The sequence below is a fragment of the Lemur catta genome, chromosome 10 (assembly GCF_020740605.2).
Source record: "Lemur catta isolate mLemCat1 chromosome 10, mLemCat1.pri, whole genome shotgun sequence".
Classification (NCBI taxonomy): domain Eukaryota; kingdom Metazoa; phylum Chordata; class Mammalia; order Primates; family Lemuridae; genus Lemur; species Lemur catta.
In genome coordinates, this window is record NC_059137.1 from 83,690,055 (window position 1) to 83,704,705 (window position 14,651).

The window sequence follows — 14,651 nt, forward strand, 5'->3', positions numbered from 1 at the left end:
AAACATAACATGGCATTGTCAGTTTTGTAACGTACTAAAGTTGAACAATTAGGTGTTCAGTGTGGATTTGCCATATCATTCTAAAATGTGTTGGCTATTGCAAAGAGATTTGTTGGCCAAAATTTTATCTCTGTGAGATCAGATCATTAAATTTTATGAAGAACAGGGCCGGGTGCGGTGGCTCACGCCTGTAATCCTAGCACTCTGAGAGGCCGAGGCCGGAGGATAGCTCAAGGTCAGGAGTTCGAGACCAGCCTGAGCAAGAGCAAGACCTCATCTTTACTAAAAATAGAAAGAAATTAGCTGGACAACTAAAAATATATAGAAAAAATTAGCCGGGCATGGTGGCACATGTCTGTAGTCCCAGCTACTCGGGAGGCTGAGGCAGAAGGATTGCTTAACCCCAGGAGTTTGAGGTTGCTGTGAGCTAGGCTGATGCTATGGCACTCTAGACCATGCAATAGAGTGAGACTCTGTCTCAAAAAAAAAAAAAAAAAAAAAAATTTCTGAAGAACACAATCAGCAATGTGAATTATTGAAAGACTTCTATAGGAATGCAGCATTTCTGTGTGATATCATGTCAAATCAAAATGACTTGAATATTTTCTTGCAAGGTAAAACTAAGTCTATGTATGATGTGTGACAAAAAAATCCAAGGATTTCAAAAAAACTATCTTTTTTTCAAAACACTTCTTCAAAAGGAAATTTTAGATGAACATTTTCCTCAGCTAGCAAAGGTCATTGATGAGCAGGATGATATATGTGAATCATTTGAAGAATATGCAGCTGATATAGACCTATTAATTGGAGAATACAATGAAATGTTCACTGACTTTGAGAATCAAGATATCACACTCAAATTAGCATTTCAGCCTCACCTGTTTGATATCACCAAGGCACCAAAGAACTATAGATGGAGTTGATTGAGCTCTCAGTAGATGACATTTTAAAGTTTTTGTTTGATTCTAAGAAAGATCCAGTTGCAATATGGAAAAATGCAGTAGAATACCCACACCTTCAGCAACATGCCCCAAAAATGCTTTCTTGCTTTTCACCCACTGATTGCTGCAAATCTGCATTCTCCTACCTCACCCAAATTAAGATGCCCTTAAGGTCACAAATGACTGACACCCATCTAGAGGATCAACTGGAACTGCAGACCTCCATGCTGCAACCAAATAGTCAAATGCTTTCCAACATAAAGCAGATACAACAAAGTCATTAAAATGTTACTTAACTTTAAAATTAACAAATAGTTTTCATTTTTTGAAATTATTAAGTGCATAGTAGTTAGATTTTTACAAAATAATGTACATTTTTAAGTATATCTAATTGAAGTTTCTTGAATGTGGCCTTATTTGATTAGAGCTACATTAATGCAGCCTTCCGACATGAAAAAATTCTCCACTCTGGTATTGCCTATTTCTCCTAAGCTACAAACCTATCCAGCATATTACTGTACAGAGTACTGTAGGCAACTATAACACAGTGCTAAGTGTTTGTGTATCTGAACATATCCAAATGTAGAAAAGGTACAGTAAAAATACAGTATTATAATCTTATGGGACTGCCATCGTATATGCAGTCAGTTGTTGACTGCACCATCCTCATGTGGCCCATGAGTGTACTTGAGTAGGCAAGAATGAATGGGATCTCGTGCACAGGGGCAGGGGCTGGCCTTGGATAGTGGCTTGTTTAGTCCATTTGCATAACGAGCGGGAAGGCAGCACTAATGAGTGCAGTGGGGTGCTGAGGACATGTGAACATCCTCTTTTGATTATTTCAGTTTTCTGAGTGACTAGAAAGTAAGGCCAGGAGCTAAGAGTGAGGATGGAGCAGGAAGAGTTGGAGGTTTGCAGAGAGAGGAGAAAGGGTAAAATGCCCATCTAGCAGAGCGGCCAGCAGGTGCACTTGGGCCCAGTAGTATGATTCCTAGGCAGCTTGAAGGGACCACCTTCTAAGAACATAGGCCGTGACCAGATTGCAAAGGCTCCTGGATATGGGGTTAGAAGGTGAAGCATTTTATGCGCCTAGGAGCCACTGAATGCTTTAGGTGACTGGTCAGTGTCAGGCTTCCGAGTCTGGTGTTATGGCTGGAGGGGGGCTGGTGGGGATGTGAAGGTAGATCAGTTAGGATGCTTCCCCATTAGCCTGACAGCAGACGATGAGCTCTTGGGCTGGGAAATGGAGAGGAGCAGATGGATGGGAAATTGGGCTTGGCACAGTCTCAGGGCTTCAAGGGCAGTGAACTGTCAGTGCTTCACCCTTCTGTTAGTTGCTTATGCTTGCCTTAGTAGAATTATCTTCAATCCTTGGTTTCTTTTCAAGTATCTATTGAGGTTTGTTTGTGTGAATTTATTTAATTATAACTAAATAATAAGGTATATTAATCCACTCAGTTGGACACAGGTAAACTAGGTTAAAATGCTAAAAGTGAACAAGTGATGGGAATTCCACTCTTCTCTCCAGAAACCCAGGGTCCTTCTGACTTATGGAGCAAGTGTCAATCCATATTAAATATTAGTAAAGCAAAATTACCTTCTCATTTTTTGATAAAAATAAATTCAAATAAAAGTTTTAATGTGTGTTTCTAGAACACATTGGATTGAAAATCTAATGCCTTTAGAAATTCCCTGGTTTGGACCAGCAGTCTTCAAACTGAGATGTACATCCCCTGGGGATATGCAAAGACTTCTCATGAGATACACAGGGATAGATATTTTGATGGAAATTAACTTCCCTGTCCTCAACTTCTGCAGGTTCTGACAGCTCTTAATAGTTACCTGTATGAGAAGGTACTACTGGTTGGAGGTTCTCCTTTCCTAATAAAAAACTTTCACAATCACCCTTCACCCTCCTTACAAGTGAAAGGCACACCTCTTATCCACCCAGAGTCCTCTGGTGAAGCACTGTCCCCGCCTACAAAATCTTGCTGGTAATTAAAGAGCAGTTCAACAACTCCTTTAATGCAGTCACCATTCACTTCATTAAGAGATGCATTTCCAATAAATACTCACTGTTTATGATTAAAGATTACTTCTTGCAATGTAGATTGTGTTTATGTTGTTTAGACCAATTAATTATGGTCTACTAATATGGTAATAGTAATGCAATTCATAAGAAAAAAAATTTAACACTTACTTTCCATGGTCACTGAAAATAAAATTGATAAATTTCAACTTGTATCTTCTTTATATATTCTGTTGTTGAGAGTGTGATAGGGCTATAAATAAAAAAATTTCAAGGATAAAGGTAAATTACATAAGTATTAAATGTCATGTAGGAAGTGTAATGAAAATACAATTTTAGATGAGTACTGTGACTAAAGTTAACATTAATCAATTGTACATTTCAAAATAGCTACAAGATAGTTCAAATGTTCCTAGGGTAAAGAAAGATAAATATTTAAGGCGATGGATATCCCAATAACCCTGATTTCATTATGTGAATGTATCAGATTATCACATGTACCTCAAAAATATGTACAGCTATTATGTATCAATAAAAAAGAATTGGTATTTCAATTATTAAATAGCCTGTTCATGCCATTTTTTAGATGGATGAAGGTAGGTATGAATTCTATATGGTATTTATGTTTGATTGAATATATTTAAAAGGATGATATACAGTTTTATTTCCAAATGTCAATATTTATGACACATGAGAAATTATATTCCTTTTTACTATTTTAGTTTATGATGAAAATGTTTAAATGTTAACTTAAAACCACATGAGAGAGATCATAGTTGGAAATTCTCTTAGGGAATATGCAAACCTCTGAACTAGACTCCTCTTCCAGAAAGTGTATAGGTAGGTGACAGAAAAGAAACACTAAAAAAATTCCAAGGTGTAGGGAAACTTTTTTTTTTTTTGGTTTGGATTTAGATATTTATAAATCTATATATGTATAGGTTTGAGAATGCTTCTGTACTCACCAACATTTTCATATTTATACTTAATATTTCAGATCATGAGTCTCAAATTTAGGCTGAGAAAAATCTTACTTCACTTCAATGCACAGATCCGGAGCCACTTCCATGAATAATGAATGGGATTTGCTCTGCCCACCAAGCACAAATGCCGTCCAACAGGCTACCCTGATTTTAGTTTGAAAAATGCCAAGCACAAACTGATTTGGTAGTAACTGTAAAGCTCTACTAATTTTCTGTGTTTCACCTGAATTCATACAATTTCCCATCCATCTGTTTCTTTCCATTTCCTAGTTAAAGTTTTCATCATCTTGTGTCAGCTAGACTGAGGAGAGAGGGTGGGGGAGAATGGAGAAATCTCTGATCTCTCTCGAAGCAAATAATTGTACAGATTTATTACCAAAGAAAAACACAATTAGGCTCCTCCAGACTTAAATCTGGACAAAGAGCACAAGTGCACATTTAGAAATAGTTTCAACCAGGATTTAAAAAGTGACTTTTCTGGTGCTATCTCAGGTAGTAAGAAATCATAATACCCACTGGTGGTGTAAGCTTCTGGTTTATTGAGGTTTCAGCTCTATTGCAAGAGGTTACCCTTATGAAAGAGAATCTATTGTATTTAAAGATTAGTTTTTGGTTGAAATTCAGATCAATTCAGCAAATATTATACTATGGGAGTTGGCCACATAGCCTTGAGGGATTTATAATTTGAGGGAAAAATAGGTACATACACAAGTTATTTCTTAAGTCATAAGTAATTCATTTTCATGATATATCTGCACTTAGTGAGGAACTGCTCTATTTCAGACACTGGTGCATAGCACAGTGGATAGAAGGTAAATAAGGTGCCATCCTGATTTAATACATGAGATTCCCACCTGGCTCTGCTTCCATGACTTGACAGGTAATTTGAGATTTCTCTCCCTCCACGTAGATAGCCTGGGGATGACGGATGCCCTGGCATGGTGAATGTTAAGACCATGAATGTTATCTTTCACCAGATGATTCCTGAATAGAACTCATCATTATTATGGAGATTATTTTTTGGGGGAAATGCAGTCTTGCTATGTTGCCCAGGCTACACTTGAACTCCTGGGGTCAAGCAATCCTTTTGCCTCAGCCTCCCAAGTAGCTGGAACTATAGGCATGTACCACCATGCCTGGCTTAAAACTCAATTATTATAATGAGAATACTAGATTCTGAAGATTTTTTCCTATGTTAATGTATTGAAAAACTGATGAATGCTTGGACAACTAGTTGAATAGGAGTTTGTTATATAAATCAAAACTTTTAGGTTGCTCTGATCCTCCTTTCATTTTTTTTTTTTTTTTTGAGACAGAGTCTCACTCTGTTGCCCAGGCTAGAGTGCCGTGGCATCAGCTTTGCTCACGGCAACCTCAAACTCCTGGGCTCAAGTGATCCTCCTGCCTCAGCCTCCCAAGTAGCTGGGACTACAGGCATGTACCACCATGCCTGGCTATTTTTTTCTATATATATTTTTAGTTGTCCATATAATTTCTTTCTATTTTTAGTAGAGACAGGGTCTCGCTCTTTCTCAGGCTGGTCTCGAACTCCTGAGCTCAAAGGATCCACCCGCCTTGGCCTCCCAGAGTGCTAGGATAACAGGCGTGAGCCACCGCGCCCAGCCCTCCTTTCATTTTAAAATACTTTTATGCTCTTTCAGTTGTAATGTATGTATTGTTAACTTTTTCTTCTCACAATTGATCTGTGAAGTAGATAGCAACATTAAAAATTATAATAGTGATAAAGAGCATAATTTTAACTGAGTTAAATAAGACCATTTAAGAGGGAGAAATTAGAGAAGTAGCTGAACGTTGGCTAGAAATGAGGATCTCACATCAAATGGGAAAAAACTGGTCTATTTATCACCAGGGCTCGATGACTATGAGTTTTTCCCCGAGGCAAGGCTATTTTATTTGCACTACGGCTGATTTAATCAATACAACTCCAGTGGCACTGTTTCATATGTTGAGTTTCCTAATTGCAGTTTTATTAAATTGGATACCAGGGAAAATTCTCATTTAGTTATTATACCAATGATGAACTATATAGAGAAGAAAATATATTTGTTTTAATAAATTCTCATTGATGAGAACAGAAAAGAAAAATCACTTCCTGTTCTTTCTTAACTTCTAAAAATTTGAGGTTCCAGTGTTACTGAAGAAAAGACATAATGCACATTTCTTCCTGGGATATTGTTAATGGGGGTGGGTGGGTGCAGGGAAGTGTGGCCCCAAAGAGTATAACTCTATTTTACTTTTTGTAAAATTGACATTTTACAAATGTTAGAAATGACTCGTGGCTTCCCCGTGTTTACATGATGCAGCATAAGCTTGTTGGTCTGGCATTTGAAACTCATTTTTTCCACCTTGTCTCCAGGACTTAATGCGAGAGTATACTGCTTTCTGGAGACAGGAGCTGACTTACTGACTCCTTTCATTTCTGATGTTCCTGTGCTTTTTTCCCTACGGGATCCTGTTGCCCCCACGGGCCGGAAATGCGGCAGGTGGAAGTGTGCTTGGGTGGGCTGTGTCTCTTTGAGTCAGGCTGCACTTGGAGGGACACTGTCCAGGTTTGTGGAGGAGCTGCCTGCTGGAGGAAAATGTGGCTAAAGGGAATCAAAGTCGCCCCCAGGAAAGAGCTTTCCTGAATTTGAGGAATGAGGAAACGCACAATGTAACAATGAGCAGCTGCTTAGCATGTGACTTGCAGGTGGTAGGTGTTCAGTGAAAATGTATTTTTTTGTTTGGCTTTCAAAGGTTGGAATAAGATACAAGCCAGCTATTTCCTGTACACAGGGTTCCGCAGCCTCAGCACCATGGAAGTCATGGGTTGGATAATTGTGGTAGGGGGTGTCCTGCGCACGGTGGGATGTTGTGCAGCACCCCTGGCCTCGACTCACTAGATGCCAGCACTGACCCTCCTTCCCTCCAGGTGCAACAACCCAAACATTCCTAAACGTCCCGGGGCCAGGGCAAAATCACCTCTGGTTGAGAACCTCTGCTGGAAACTAATTTTCTGCAAATTATGTGGGCATAGACAATCCTGGAATCATGTTTCCTTTCTTCAAACATTTTCTAAAAAACAATAGCATCTTGCTCTCCAACACACCATGACTGGACCTTGATTTGTGTTTACCTGCTCCTTGAAACTTATAACCTCATGGGGCTGTCACTGGACTTCAAGGCCCAAGGCAGTTGGCCTGTTGACCAGTGTCTAACTCTTCCCCTTCCTCCTTGTAGGAAAGGGGAGGAGATGAACACATTAGATATAAAAGCCAGCTGATTTATGCTTTTTCTTGGAGAGGGGCTCTGTATTAATCATTGGAAAAATGAATTAGTGCCTTTGTGCGCGAATGATGGCAAGGCCTGTGCTTAGCATATATCACGTCCTTACTGTGACACGGTGGATAAGATGCAATATATTTTGCCTCAATATCAATGCCTTTGCCATCCTTATGAAATATACCTGTCAACGGTACTTAACTGGATGACCATGAGATATTGTCCCCAAGATCTCTGCAGAAGGCACTGGCTTACATGGACATTAAATTGCTCTGTCAGACTTGCCCTCAGGACTCTCTCTGACTACATGACATGCTTCTATTGAGTTTGTCACCAAAGCAGTGGGCTGATCCGTTGTTATTCATCCAACTTTGGTTTCCTTCTCATTATCCTTTCATGAGACTTCACAACTGATTGATGGCCATCTGAATACATTTTGGCTGAATTTCTCTTCCCTATGTTTCACTTGTTCATTGAGGAGAAACCATATATTGCTCTTATAGACTATCATGGGCTATTTGTGTTTAATATTTTTATAACTAAAATATTCATTAAAACATTTATCATGTTTTTAAGGAGTGTGAACATAGAGCTCCAGCGAGTGTGGACATCCTATGTTTCTCCTTGGTCTGTCAGATCCATGATGACTTCTCAGGAGGAGGGTTTCTTTTTCCTTTCAAGCAAAAGTTAGTTTGGTGCTAAATTGTTGTAAATGTCTTTCGTTTGTGGAGCTCAAATCTGCCTTCTGGAATTACTTTCTGGTGCGTTCTATCATCCTCTAATTCAGAGACACACAGATGTGCTCCTTCCTCCATTTGAGCAGCCTGTAAATATTCAAAGCCAGCTCTTAGATCTTGGCTCAGTTTGAGGTCTTCATTCTTATCTACTGGCCCTAGTTTCTTCAACTATTCCTTAAGTTAAATGACCTTCAGATGCCCCACTCTGCCTGCTGAAATCCTAGCAATTTTTCCAGCTGCAGTGGGAGTGTGGTCACCTTCTCCCTGAGCTGCCCCCTGGCCCCATGGTAGGCTTCTTCTCTTTCTCTCCATGTCCCCGCGGGAACACGCAGGTGGTTATAACCCTGGCCACATTCTCCCTGTGTGCTCTGTGCACCTGGCCACCCTCCCCTCCCGGTCATGCTCTGTGCTTCCTTGAGTGGCTACCTTTGTTTCCAGAGTGACACGGGTACAGTTGACTTACTCTGGAAACACTGAGTTCATGAGTCGATGGGACGAGAGAAGTGGAACAAGATGAGCACATGCCATATGCTGAATATATTTTTAAAGTTAAACTTAATTTTAGAATAATTTTAGATTTACAGAAGAGTTGTTTAGATGGTATACAGTTCCTACCTGCCCTATACCAATTTTCCCCTGTTATTAACACCTGACATCAGGACAATACATTTGCCACAGTTAATGAATCAGCATTGGTACATTGTTACTACTGGAGCCCACACTTTATTCTGATGTCCTTAGCTTTACCTAATGTCCTTGTCCTGTTCCAGGATCTAGACAGGATATCACCTCACATTTAAGACTTTTTGACTGTGACAGTTCTTAGACACTCCTTGTTTCTGAAGACTGTCACAGTTCTGAGGAATACAAGTTAGGTGTTTTGTAGGATGCCTCCCTATTGGAATTCGTCTGGTGTTTTTTCCATTATTAGATTAGTTTGGGAAGGAAGACAACAGAGAGAAGTGCCATTCTCATCATGTCATTTAAGGGCAACTACTATCAACATGACCTATCACTACTGATGTAACCTTGATCACCTGCTGAGGTAGTATTGTTAGTTTCTTTGCAGTAAAGTTAGTATTTTTTTTTTTTCCTTTCCGTACTGTACTCTTTGGAAGGAAGTTACTATGCACATCCCACACTTAAGAAGCGGAGAGTTATGCTTGCTCTTCTTGAGGGTAGAACAGCTATATAAATCATTTGGAATTCTTCTGCCTGGGAGATCTGCCTGTTCTCCCCCATTTGTTTATTTATATCAGTACGGACTCGCAGATATATTTATCTTCTACTTCGTGTTACTGAATAGATTTTTTATTACACTGAATTGTTGACTTTGTCTTCCTATTTTTCATCCTCCCTAGACTTGTCCCAAATTCCCACAGCTTCTCTAAACTCACAGAAAAAAAATTCTACATTTTATATGTTTAAAAGGAGGACTTTATATGTATATATTTAAATATGTTGATACTGTTTGTAAGATGTGCCAGGCATTAGGAAATTATTGCGAGTCCCTGACACCCCCTCTGCTCTCACCTGCTCCTCCCCTGCTCAGAGAGTCAGAAGTCCCAAAATCAGCTCCCTTGGGCAAGGATTCTGGATTTCTTATTCCTGAATATTGACAATATTGACATTAAATTGTGTCCTAGCCGTGCTGTTACCAGCAGTCCCCAACCTCTTTGGCACCAGGGGACCGGCTTCATGGAAGACAATTTTTCCATGGACGGAGGGTGGGGGGGGTGGTGTGGGGAGACGGAGCTCAGGTGGTGATGCGAGTGATGGGGAGGGGAGCGGCTGTAAATGCAGACGAAGCTTCACTTGCTCACCTGCGCTCACCACCTGTTGTGTGGCCTGGTTCCTAACAGTCTGTGGCCTGGGGGTTGGGGACCACAGTTATAAATCAACAAATGTTTTATTCAGTGAAAGATTTAGACTATGAATCATTTTACTTGGATTTAAAAAATGAGCATTATAGCTTTAAATCCTTAGATATCTTCAGTTACTGGGGCTTCCTGCACCGTGCTTCCCACCTGCCCACATTCTCAGAGGTTGTCCTTGTCCCGTCACCATGACCTACTCCCGTCACACCACTCCAGACCCCCCCAGAGTCCCTCAGCATTGCTGTGTAGTATCCTGAGTGTTGTTCTGGTGTACCCTTTCCTCAGTCCTACTCAGATGGCCTCGGCTAATGGCTAGAACTTCCAGGCTCAGAATGACCCTACCACTGGTGTCTTTAGCATTTTGTGCTGCCCTGGCTGCCACACAGGTATAGGAACCCTGTTGGTGTATGTGCAGGTTGGTTCTAACTTGTCTCCAGGTTTGCTGCAGGTGCACAGTTCTGGAGTTGGGATTACCTGGGTCTGGGACGCGCATGTAAGCTTGGCCTGCACCTGGGCTCTATGCCATGGGGGCCACTGCCTTAGGTCCCGACATGCAGGGCATGTGCCTGGGAGCCTTGGAAGCCTAGAAGGGGAGCTGCCTGGAATTCTATTTTTTGCATCATGTTTTAACATGGACTAGTTAAAGGCTTCAAATAAGAAATTAATCTGTAAGTAGAGGGACGGTTCACTAGGGGCCAGGCACTGTCCTGACAGCTGCAGGGATGTTGGGGTGAGGTTGTGGTCCAGTGCCTTCATGTGCTCAGGATCTACATGAGCAGATGAGCCCTAAATGGGAAAAGCTGAATAACAGCACGTTAGACAAACAGTGGTAAGATTCTAAACAGTGACGATGTACTAAGGAGTAACGAGCTCTCTACCAGCTGGATGTAACTTAAGATTTATGAATAACTGGCTTATTCATAGAAATAAACTTTCACAATGTGTGGCTGACAAATGACTGTGTCTGTGGATGTTTTTATAGTGCCAGTTTTCTCAGTGCAGAAGTCCCTGATTTATTAGCATTTTGTATAAAATCTGGAACACATTTCCCCAGTGAAATGATATAATAAATAGTTGTTAAGGATCAGAAACCTGCTTAATCCAAAATATGTCTGAAATATACTAAATTCTCTACTTTTGATCTTTTCCCCTGCCTGACATGCAAAAAGGCCCATTGGATGGGTGGGGAAAGGGCAGGGTTTGGGGGGTCACTACAGAGGTTAGGAGTGCCCTACTCCAGGGGGGTAACTCCAGCTACTGCAGGTCACTGTCATTTGCATCAAAAATGGCATCATGGGACAGTAAAATCCAGGCTCAATTTTCTTTCTGTTTCCATGGAGTCCGTGGCCTTGATTTTCCCTGGCATCAAATATTCTTCTCAGTGCCTCTCTGGAATCTAACCGGTCAGGAGCTCCCATCTCTGCGTGCAGCTCTGAGCTCCCAGGGCACACAAAGCACAACGCAGCCCATGGAAGGGGACCTCCTGCCTCCCACCCCGTATGTCTTAGCTTTTGGTCTGGTTATTTAAAAGTTAGCTATTTGTTCTGACTTGGTATACACAGTATTTCATATCAAACTGGACAAACAGAAATTGCCAGTGGATATATCGCCCTCCCCCATCTGCCCACAATTTTCAGCTGGGTTGCTCTATTTTTAACTCCTTTTCTAAATGTTAACTTTTCATTTTACAACCCAGCTTCTTTCCTATCATTTACTAACCTCTTAAATTTATGTTTTCAGGTATAGAGTGATAGGCTGGTAGGATCTAGGGATCCCTGTATTTCTCCTGATCTCAAGGGAAATGTGAGCAGAGAGATGTCACCCTCAAGGGAGGGGAGTGCTTGGCTCAAGCCAGTGCTGTGCCTGTGGAGAAAGGTGACGCTGTCCTCAAGGAGTGGCACTGAGGGTGTGAGGCAGAGACCAAGACAGACAATAGTGCTCCTGTACCAGGTGACCTTCCACAGCCTAAAAGCTACATGTTTCCAGAACATCAAGCAAATCTATATTTGGCCATTTCCCCGGCCTCTCCATTCAGACAAACATGTATTAAATAACTAAAGCAAAATATAGATTTTGTCTTATTATACAGTACTTCTTTTTCTTGGAAATAAGATACTGATTTTTCCCTTGGAGTGCCAGATAATCAAGGACTGTCTATAGATTAAACATTAATATAGCCAGTTCCTGAGAAAGAAAAAACCTGGGGATATGTTGAAAATATTTGTCAGAGAGTAGTTTATCAATTTCCTGTTCACCTAAGCAGATCGGCCAAAGATTACAGAAAAATAGGAAGATGGAAGTGGAAGTGGAAGTGATACACGGCTAAACCGCAAGTAGACATGGATCCACGAGTGACATTAGAGTTCTGGGGCAGAGGCTGGGACATTTCATCTTGGCAAAATCTCCATTGTCCCCCGGTATTTCCAATAACAGAAGATAAAATGAAGTCTTTCAAAGACACATTGGCACTTCCACATGGCTGGCATAATTGAACTGGAGAATTCATAGGTCACCTACGTGTTGACCATTTAGATTCCATTTTTATGGGAACTCAGCTAAGTAACTGCCTGTGTTCCCAGACCTTATTGATCTCTCTGGTTCAAAGAGCAGGTTGGAACTTAAATGAAAGATTCTTTAGAAAAAAAATAGGTAGTAAAACTCCACCTGACAGCCCATCGGTAAATCTTCCTTTAGGCTGAACTAATAGCCAGCTGAAATGAACTTTTTCAAAATCTCACATTTGAAGAATAAGATCATGGCTTTTGTATTTGATGACTGCAGTAAAGCTAAGAGAAATGAGAAGTGAATGAACAAAAGAAGGAAAAAGAAGCAAGTTAAAGACTGGTTTTGAACACGGAAGATTTTCCCCCAATTACTTTGTATAGGGAACTGTGAGGCACATATCAAAATCCACAGGAAGTTGGAAAGATTTTTCATTACCAGCCTTGAGGCAATTCACATGCTCTTTGCAAAGCTGTTATAAACTGACAAATACACAAGATGGATGACATTGTAACACTCACCTAGTGTGAAAATGGAGTTCAGAATGAGATGATCCATATCAAAAGGGAAAAAAGTTGGTTATAGAAAGGCTGAACATCTGTAAGACTTTTGAACAGCACCAGCTTTGATAAATCAAGCCCTGACTTTTACATTAATTTTCCTGAGGATGATGGGATCTTTTCTCCATTACTTATCTGTCACGATCCTATCATTCATGTCAGAGCCACTGAGCGATATTTAAGGTGAGCAGCACGGATCTTATTGCTTCATTGACAACAATTTAAATGAATCCTCTTTAAAAGTAACACAATGTTAAATTATATTACATTAGTTCTTCTTTCATTTAACATGAGATAACAGCCAAGATGCAGAAACAAACTAAATGCCCATTGACTGATGAATGGACAAAGAAAAAGTGTTATATACATACATTCATGTAATAAATCCAACTCATTAATTTATATGTCCTTAGAATTCAAAATACTGTCCAGGAAAGTGTAATTGCTTCTGACTAGCACAGTTTGTTCCTATCAGCATCCAAATTATTTTAAGACAGCATGTGTCCAAACACCTCTCTGTATCTTTTCTGTTCAGCATGCAGGGCTGGAGTCAGCTTTGGGCCTGTCCTTGGGAATGTTCTTCCCCAATCCTCCTCCACCCCTGAATTCCTGCTCGTGGATCCAGTGGGTGTGCTGAGGGCCTGTAAGGCAGAGTGCCTGTGGTGACCTGGCAGGGGCACTAGAGAGCAATGAGATGCAGAGAGCGATGGAGCCAGCTCCGCTCCACACTGGATGAGGGGCTTTGGGCAGTTGTTTCACTTACCTAAGCTCTAGGTCTTTCGTGTTTAAAATGGCAACCATAAAGCTGACTTTGCATGATAGTTGTAAGGGGTAAATTACGTATTAGGGTCTCATTAAATTATAGCTACAGTAAGGATGGTTTAGTCATTAGTGTGGGTAAAAGGGTCAAGTGTGCTCAAGTTCATCATTTCACCTAATCTCAGCTCCCAACAGAACCGAGTGAAATCTGGGACGATGTCTCTCTGCAGGAGGACAGGGCTAGCAGAAGTTTTGCCATAGGTGGATCTTAAATTTCAGACCTCACTTTAGCCAGTAAGTTGTGAAATCATTAAGTCATGTATTTACCTTCCTTAGGTCTCAGTTTCTGCCTATTTCAAGTGGTGCTGGGAATGGCTGCTTTATCTATCTTATAGCACTGTTATGGGGGAACAATTAGTACAGGTAAGTATTTTAACAAGTTAAAATTCTTACTGTGTATGCAGTTTTATTAATATAGTGCTCATAAGTCATATCACAAATATTTAGTATTAGAAGAAATGGGTTTCTCTGTTCACCCATCCCCACATCCTCCATCCAGTTAGAACTGACTCTTCTCTCTCTGCCCCTGTTGTACCTGCAGCCGTTTTCACACCCCGTGTCTGGTCTTGTGTTTTCATTACTCAAGTATGTGTATATCTTTATGCCCAAAAGAGTGTAAGCTCTATGGGGTCAGGGAACAAATCTTCCTGAATATTATTCCCTTCCTTCAATGCTCAGAACAATAACTTATTCACAGTGAGTCTCTACATACATATTTCTTTATTTTTATGTGGAGATGAATTTCTCTAGTCAGCCGGAGTGATCTTTCTAATGATGAGTAACCACCTCTGAACAGCCCATACGGGTCCCCTGTCCATTGCATGTATCCAGATGATGTTAAGAATGGAATCACAGAGTGTTTGAGATAGAGGAGACCTTCATGATCACAGAATTCTCACCACCATTTTATAAGTGAGGAGC